We start from the raw sequence: 9903 nt of genomic DNA on the forward strand, positions 1-9903 counted from the left end.
CTATGAGTTGCAAGCGACTCGACGGCACATAACAACAACAACAGCAACAATGGTATAGCTTCCAGTATCACAGCAACATTCAGCAGACATGGGGACAATTAATAAAGAGCTAACTAAAAAAATGAATCCACTGTTCTTGAGTTGGTTTCTGCTCCTAGTGAGCCTCAACAGAGTGGAGTGATTGATATGACCTGTCAGTATAGACCCTAAAACTTTGGTTAGCAGATCTCTCCAGAACTAATTAGACACACAAATTACCAACTAAATCCCTATCAGATTCAGAAACTGAAGTAATAGAACTTAAAAATTTTGACATGCTCTAGAAGGGATTGTGATACCTGGTAAACTTTAAATCCACTGTTTTACATGGAAGGACAAAACTTAATGCATTTTTTGCTGTTGAATGGGGCCGTATGACTACTTCTGGAAGTAAGCTAAAGAAGAAGTATTCTATTTAACTTTATTGAATATATTTTTAATTTCTAGTAGGAAGTTATGGTGGCATACTGGACAGGGAATTGCACTGCCAACCCAAAGGCAGGTGGTTTGAATGGGCCTGTATGAAAGATGAGCATTTTCCTCTCATGTAACTTACCGCCTCTGAAAACCCACTGGAGGGTCAGCTATGGCTCAGCTCTGACTCAAAATCACACAACAATATTAAACAACACAAGGAGGATATGTTTGGTTCATACATATTTGGTCATTTTGATACACATTTCTGTGTAGGTGTGGATTGCACATTGCAGAAATGAGGATGAAGTTGCAATAAACTGAAGTCTAACAACCTGAGGCTTTCAATGATCTGTATTTGATATTAATGCCAAAACATTAGGCTATGGCTATGCATTCTTCATGGTCTTTCTATATTTCTGTATTGTCCTAATGATGCTAGGAATTTGCTGTTGTTCCTTTTTGTTAGTAAGATCTCACATCTACCAGGACATTCTGCTTATTTTAAGACCCTTTAAAAGCAGACTGTTGTTTTCTATAGCATACACCGAACATTTTGTTCTCTGTTACCAAGGTAAATACCTTTGATATTATTCTTACCACAGTTGCTCCTTTCTTCATGTATTTACAACTGTCACCCTATTAAAACTGTTTCATAGACCTGGCTATTACTAATCTCTGATTTATGTTCATTACTCTCACATTTCATTTTTATAACTTCAGCCAATCTTTCTTGATTATGATGATTCCCCCTCAACGGTGGGAAACAACTGTTACCACAATCATCGTTACCAAAGTTATCATTGATGTCATCATCATGTGTTGAAATTTGCTATTTTGCTAAGAACTGAGCAAACTCGACCCTATAGTGACCAAGGCGTCACAGTCTGGACCTTTTAGTCCCTCCATCAGTTTGCTTGTCTCCACTGCTTAATAACTATCTGTTACCTCTTCATATTTCTGTGACATGTAATTACTCCCCTGGTCAGAGAAACAAGTGTTTATTCTTTATGTATACCTTCTTTTTTCCTACATTTGCCCATTTACTCAACATGTAAGTGTTCTCCTTTTGCCTCATTATGCGATGGCAGTATCTTTGTTTATAAAGGATAAGCGTTCAGCTCTCATTTCCCAAGGGATCACTCTGTGATTTAGTCCATCTTTAAATTAGGAGCGCTCCACAAAAGCTGCTGTTATGTCTGCAGATGAGTTTCTCCCTCTGGAATTGGTGTTCAAGATCTCCCCAGAGCTGATCTTATTGGGTCATTAAGATGGATGAAATAACCATATTGACTGTTTAGTGGGCTGGTTATTTCAGTCATCTTAATGAGAGAATTAGATCGACCCTGAGGCACTCGAAATCCTTATTTGATGATTGACCTAGAAACAATCAATCTGCTCATGTTGCTCTATATGAATCCTCGACTTTATTCAGTCAGTCTCAGTCCTATAAACATGAGTTCTACTGCTAGCATGTGTGCGCGCACACTAGGGGTTGGAGAGAGAGACAGAGAACTATCAAACTTGGCAGAGTTTTGACCCTGTACTATATTAGCTAAAGAATCTTTTAATTTTACTTCAGGAGCTTCAAGTTCACAAGAATCTTATATAAGACAAAGTAGTAGACTTACTTTCATATTTGTAAATTTACGATCTTATATAACTTTAAGACTATTTCCCTTCATACCTTTGCTCAAGTTGTAGCACCTATTTGGAACGCGCTCCTTTCCCTGAATGTCCAAGCTCTTCACCACTGAACTTGACACCAGTTCAAGCTTCATCTCTCTCTGGTGATTTCCATGACCCCTCCATGATTACATACCATTTCTTCTGTAAGTGTGATTGCCCTTATTGTCTTCTTTCATCTATGGGCTCTGGGAATATTAGAAATGTGAAGAACTTTAGATCTACCTTTAGCCTTGCCCCTTTATTTCCCAAATAAGAAAATTAGAGTCCATTCTGATACATGATAAACCTAGAGGCAGAGTGATAAAGATAACCTCCAAACCATGATGTTTCCCCTTCCTAGTAAATGGCAATGGGTATACAACGAAAGAGATGATAACCCAGTTCTCACTGAAACAGTGGGCCATGCCAGAGCTACAGAAGAGATTATTTTTGTGGTTGTTTATCTTTTGAAGGCCAGAGAATAAATAACTTCCCTTATCCTCCATCCATAGGTCTAACAACCAAATGATAAACAGAAATCCTAGCTCCTTCCAGCAGTATTTGTTAAGCCCTTGGCTGATGTGGGGGCTAAGTCCTTTAGTACTGGGAGTTACAAGGAGATACATGGAAACTACCAGATACTGTCCTTTTTCTGTTTTGGAGAACCATGTATAGGCTTTTGAGGATGAATCTGCTAGTGGAAAGAAAGGACAGCAGTCTGTGGAGGTGGTGATGATGGTTAGGAGATGTGGGTTCTGTCTAGCATGAGAATCAAACAAGTGGATATTGGTAAAGCTAGATTAAATGATGCAGTGCAGACTAGAGATATAATTCACATTTTAAGATCTTTCCTTCACGTCTAGGTTCTAAGATGATCACCTTCCCTCTATCTTTACATAGTATGTGCATACAAAACAGCCTTCAACACCATCTCGATCTCACCATTATGAGCATCATAATTTCCTAAGGGTAGAAAAGCAAGACCTCACTAGGCAGGCATACTACTGTGTCTAGGTGAGCTCACTCCATGGAGGACTGGAGTAGAGTGAGTACGTGTCTCGTATGTGGGTTGATTTATGAGATCTCACAACCTATGAAGCAGTCTCAGCCTGTTTCTTCTTCCTCACCCCATCAGCCAAATAAGTCATTCTTCTTCCTGGGACAATAGATTTCTAAAGTAAATTCCCTTTTAATGTATCTTATAGGCTTGAAATTACTCAATGATGGGTTAAAAGAGATACTGAGGGATGGGGAGGGGTTGGGAAAGGGATAGGGGGGCAGTAGTGTATCCTTGTCCTCAAGCTGTCTTTGCTTTGTTTGGGTTCTCTTAGATGTTCTGTCTAGAAACCTATTTCTTGATTTCTTCCTTTGCCTGCTATTTTGCAACCTTATTGTTCTATGCATCAGGCACCAGAGCAGAATCTTCATTGTTCCGTAGTATATCTGATACTAGTCTGCCCGAATCTGAGAAGTGAGGCTTGGATGTTGATGCTGAGAACTTCTTAAAAGGTGGTTTACAGGAGATTATGTTCTTAGGTGCTACTGAGCTGACTGTGACTCATAGGAATCCTAAGAATAACAGACCAACATTTGCCCTATCGCGCATCATCATCACAATCTCTGCCATACTCGAGCCATTGTTACAGGCCTAACGTCAATCCATTTCCTTGAGCTTTTTCCACTTCTGCTGACTCTCTACTTTGCCCAGCATGATAATTTCCCCCAAGATATCCTGACAACATGCGCAAAGTCAGAGAGGAAATATGTCACCATTCTTGCCCCTAAAGAACACGAACACTTTGGTTGTATATTTTCCAGGCTTATTTGTTTGTTCTTTTGGCAGATAATATGTTATTACTGTTATTGTTGTTAGTTGCTGTCAAGTCAAGCACAATTTGTAGTGACTGTGAACAAAAGATCTGAACCTTGTTCTATCCTGTGCCATCCTCACACTTCCTGATACACAAGAGCGCATTACAGAAGTCACCGTGTCAATCCACTTGGTTGAGAGTCTTCCTCTCCTTTGCTGACCCTCCACCCTTCCTACCATCATGTCCTTCTCCAAAGAAGAGCACCTCCTAGCAATATGTCCAAAGCTTGTGAGGTGAAGCTTCATCATTCTTGCCTCCTAAGAGCATTCTGGCTACACGCTCTCCAAGATATATCTATTTGTTCTCTTGGCCATCGATGAGATTTTCAGTGCTCTTCTTCAACACCCCAGTTCAAAGTCATCAATTCTTTCTCTGTCATCCTTATTCATTGTCCAGCTCTAATAAGCATAGCAAGTAAACAGAAAGACTGTGGCCTGAATCAGATGCACCGTAGTCTTCAAACTGACGTCACTATTGCTCACTAATTTAGAAAGTTCTCTACCTGCAGATTTTCCCAGTATCATTGTCTAATTAAATGGAAGAGCCAATTGGAAAGATCACCAAGGCTTCTGGGCTCTGATTTCTCTGTTTCTCTTCTCTTTTCTTAACCAGGTCTCAGATCCCAGCTACTGGTGTTATTATTCTGCAAAATCTTAATTAACACTGCAACATCAGCATCTCCCCTTGATATTTCTGTGCTCCAGAGAGCATGCAGCTTTATGCGTAAATGTCACAGAAAGAGAATCACAGGAACTCGGCTCATCTCAGCAGTCTTTATTGAGTTATTCACTGTGTGAGATTTGGGTCATTGGTATTAACATTGTTGTTATTGCTGTCAGGTGTTGTTGAGTTGAATATGATTAATAGCAATGCTTTGAACAATAGATCAAAACTTTGCCCTATCATGTACCTTCCTTAAAATCTACCATGCTCAAGCCCATTGTTGCATGCCAGTCTAACTCCTTGAGGGTCTTCCTTTCTTTCTCTGACCTACACCTTTCCAAACAGGATGTCCCTTTCCAAGAACTGGCCCCTTCTAACAACAGGCCCTAAGTATGTGAGAAGAAGCTTCATCATTTTCACCTTCAAGGAACACCCTGGTTCCTTGGCAAAACATACTTTCTCCAGAACATTCTTATTAGTTCTGTTGGCAGTCCATGGGATATTCAGTATTCTTCTCCAACTCCACAACTTAAAGGCATCAATTTTTCTCCTGCCATCCTATTCATTGTCCAACTTCAGTTGTGTAGCAAGTAACTAAAAAGACAATGACTTGAATCAAGTGCACCTTAATCTTTAAACTGGCATTACTGTTTCTCAGAACTTTAGAGAGGTCCTTGACAGCAAATTTTACCAGTGTGAAACATCATTTGATTTCTTGAGTGCTGGTACTAAGGATATTGATTGTGGATCCAAGCAAACTTCAATTTTTTTTCTGCCTAACTGGTGTTGCCTGTTGGTACAGTGGCAAGAATTTCTGTCTTCTTTATATTGAGTTTTAATCCATATAAAAGGCTGTAGTCCTTGATCTCCTGCAGTATTTCAAGACCTTATCACTTGTTGCAGGTGAGGTTGCATCATCAACATAACATATGCTGTTAGTGTTCCTCCAATCCTGATGCCACATTCTTCTTCACAAAGTTTAGCTTCTTGAATGATTTACTCAGCATACAATCTGTATGCTGAGGAAATAGTCCGAGAACTATGTAGAAATGATATGACCCTGATGCACATTTGTCTTAATTTTAAGCTTTGAAGGTTCCCTTGTGCTGTTTCCACAATGGACTCTTGGTCTAGGTTTCACATGGACACAATTAAATGTTCTGGGATTCTCATTTTTCTAATTGTTAGCCATAATTTGTTATAATCAACACAGTCAAATGCCTTTTCATAGCCAATAAAACACAGACAGACATCCTTCTGTTGCCCTCTGCTCTCAGCCCAAGTCCATCTGACATCACAATGATATCCTTCGTGACTTGGCCTTATCTAAATTCAGCTTGAACATTTCAAAGTCTTCTGTTAGTGTACTTTTCCAACTCTTTTGGATAATCTTCTGCAGGATTTTACTTCCATATAATATTAATGATATTGTTTGATAATTTATACATTCTGCTAGATAACATTTCCTGGGAATGGAAACAAATTAATCTTTTCCAGTCAGTTAGCCAGTAGCTTTCTCCCAAATTTCCTGACACAGACTGGTGAGCATGTTCAAGGCTGAATCTGTTTCTTGAAACATGTTAATTTTTTTTTAATTTTTGTTAATGCCTTCAGTGCAACTTGAACTTTTTCTTTCCTTGTCATTATTTCTTGATAATGTGTTACCTCATATAACAGCAAATTCTTTTTGGTACAATGACAGTGTATATTCTCTTCATCTTATTTTGATGCTTCTTGGCTCATTCAAGTATCCTTCAGTTTTGCAACTCGAGGCTTGAACTTACTTTTCAATTCTTTCAGCTTGAGAAAGAAACCTAGGACTTTGTAGATGTTGTCCTCCTTGTTACATTCTGGAAAGCCAAGGAAAACATTATAGGACAACGTTGGTTAGTGAAAAAAAGCAATGCATTTTAGGAATGGTAGTGGTGGTCACTGATGTGTCAAATGTGATAATGGTTACCCATGGTGGACAGTGTTTGGTGGAATTCCTGATTAAAACAAGCTTGGAAGCAGGAATGACAATCCACTTCCAAAATGGCTTGCCTCCAGAAACCCCATGAACGTGAAGAAACAATGAAAATTATACAAGTGTTCAGGTCTTAAATGCATAGGATCACTATGAGTCTTGAAAGACTTGACAACACTTAACAACAACAGTGGTAGTCACTAAGACATTGTATTATTCTCCTAGCCTTACTACCAACTTTCTTACAATTTCAAACAGACCATTACATCTTTATGCTCTGTCAGGTGATCTTAAGTTCCCTTCCAGGGCTGAGATACTGTGGGTCTGGTGTCTCCAACTTTACATGGCCATATTAAAAAAAAAAAAAGCATATGAGCTCCAAAGCCGCCTGCATTAACAAATGGCAATGTGAAGAGGACAGGCCAAGCAGAAAGGCTAAGATTGGCAGATCTGAGATAAATCCATATTTCTCCAGAAAATATTTCTGTCTCCTACCTGAACTTCTTGAAGCCAAGCAGTTTAAGGGTTTGGTTGTTTTTTTTTCCCCAATCCTGGAAGGTCCCTGCTATATAAGAGCTAACATGTGTGGGTACAGGCATAGTGACCCACAGAAGCGGAACATCTCATTAAAACCATTTCAAGCTGGAGTCAAAATGGCCAAGTTCTACAGCTGTCACTTGACTGGGTGCCTTTCCTGTTTAGCAAAGACATAAATAGGAGTCACTTTTCGATGCTCTAGTGATCTATAACTGCCTTCTGATAAATATTTCATGTCAAGATTGAACTATTGAACTAGCCGTGACATTTAAATAAACCCTATTATTGTGTTTTTAACTTTCCCAAGCACAGTGAGTCTAAGTGCTTTGCTTGATATCAAATGTGTAATTCACAGTAGAGTGAGGTTCTACTCCAGTTTTCTATCCAGTACAGGAGTTAACTCTTATTGTGCTTTTTTTACCATGGTCTTGTCTATATCACATATATTGTTCACAGTACGTATGCATACATGCATGTATGCATGTCTAGACGGCTTTTTGCTTTGAATATTTTCTGGAATATCTGTATGGCATCATTAAATATTATTTATCAAGTGTTTACTAAGTGTTCAACCTGTTCTACACAATTTACAATTATGTCGTCATATAATACTACTCTCAAAACGACATTATGAGATGATTCTTTCATAATCCCTATTTACTAACCTCAGAGTGGAAAGTAGTAAGAATCACGGAACTCATTAATAGAGCAATTATTATTTAAAGCCTCATCTCTACACAAGAAAGTCACCACTTTTCATTTCTAGGTCTCATTCGTTCGTTCATTCATTCATTCATTCAGCAGATGCTTATTGAGAAATTCTTATGTCCTTGGCATTGTGGTCACTGCTTTAAGAAAAAAACCGTGACCCATTTTGTGTCCAACTTTGTCAAGGTGTCCCCCCCACCCCACCCCGCAGGATCTTTTACTGGGAATCCTGAGAGAGATCCAGCATGATTTGTTGTTTTTGTTTTCTTTTTCCTCTCCCCTTTGCTCTCCCATTACGTTCACTCCATAGCGTATATCTTGTTCTGGATTGTTAAGGGCAATGCACCCGATATCTGATTGTCTTTTCATCTCAGATTGAACTTAGCTTCATTTATTCCAGTACAAAGAGGGGGAGGGGCATGAAGAAATGTGTGAAACACAAGGTACATAAATGAAACACATTGTGTAAGAATTTTGTATGCAAACCAATATAAACACAAAATAAAACAAACCTTCACAAAAGCAATAAATGAGAGAAGGTGGGTAAAGGTATGCAATAAGGTTTTGCTTTAATATTGTAAAAAGTTAATTGTAACTATCAATGGTAATTAATGCCTACAAATTAAAAAAAAACACTAATGTGACTTATAAAATATCATTCAAATAAAAAAAGTAGAACATTTTAAAAATTAAGAAAAAGATTCCAAATTGGTTTCCTACGACTGCAGTTGTGGTATTTCAGGAAGGTGTCAAAGGTGAGGTAGGGGTAGCATCTAGAGGATAGATTGAAGTTAGTTTGGTGGAAGGAGATGTAATTTACATGGGACTTCACAAAGCTCATAAAGTTCTATCTTCCGAAAACATACAAGTGGTAGAGGATTATGATCACATGATCATAAATCACTGGTTGACCTATGAGATGATTAAAGTTATTTGACGATGTACTGTAGAGTCAGACCCATAGCTGACCCTCCAGCAGGTTTTCAGAGGCAGTTCGTCACCTGGGAGGAGATTGCCCGTTTTTCTCTTGAGGAGCAGCTAGTGACCTTGAGCTGCATGCCTTTCGTGTCTAAAAAGTTTGAGACCTTTTAATAAGTAGAACCACACTATTATAATAATATAAGTATGCTTCTGAATATCACTCAGTAAGTAGTCACATTTTTGTCATTTGTATAAATATTGTTTCCCCCATCACTTTCAATATTTTATTGTTACTGTTTTTGGTGTTATGTGCCGTCAAGTTGCCTAAATTCTGCTCTATCCCTTGCCAATCTTATTATCTCCGACACACCTATTCTATTATCCCAGTGACTGAATCAATCCATCTCATAGCACTCTTGTTCTCAAAACAGACTATATACTAGTACAGTGACAGACGCTTAGTAGAATTGAGAACCCAGAAATCAACCCATCTGCTTAGGTCAATTGATATTTGACAAGGAATCAAAACCTATCAAGTGGAGAAATGATAACCTCTTAAACAAATGGTTCTGACAAAACTGGATGTCTACTGACAGAAAATTGATACAGGATCCACATCTCACACCATATACAAAAATGAATTCAAAGTGGATCAGTGACATAAGGGTAAAGCCTCAAACCGTAAGGATCATGAGACAAAACAGGACCAAACTTAGAAGCTGTAACATGTGAGATAAATATGCTTGCAAGGATAGATAGAGATGCACAACCAGGAGAGGATAAAATAGACAAATGGGTCCTTCCAAAACCCAAGTCCCTGTGTACATAAAATAAACTTTTCCCATTAAAGTAAGAAGAAAACCTACAGACTGGGAAAGATTATTGGACAATGACATCTCAGATTGAGGTAGCCCAGGGCTCATAACAGAAGTTTAGAGAATATTCAGGGGCTCTCCATATTACTCACAAGAGAAACTTAATCTTTTTTCTCCTGAACAGTTTTCCAGAGTTGATATTTTACTAATTGCAACACTTTGGTGTCTTTTGCCATGTTCTATTTCTTCCGTATTTCCTGAAATTGGTAGTCAAATCTGTGCGCTTGATCAAATTAAATTT

This window comes from Elephantulus edwardii, unplaced genomic scaffold (assembly GCF_000299155.1).
Source record: "Elephantulus edwardii isolate Elephantulus edwardi_28Jun2011 unplaced genomic scaffold, EleEdw1.0 scaffold00076, whole genome shotgun sequence".
Classification (NCBI taxonomy): Eukaryota; Metazoa; Chordata; class Mammalia; order Macroscelidea; family Macroscelididae; genus Elephantulus; species Elephantulus edwardii.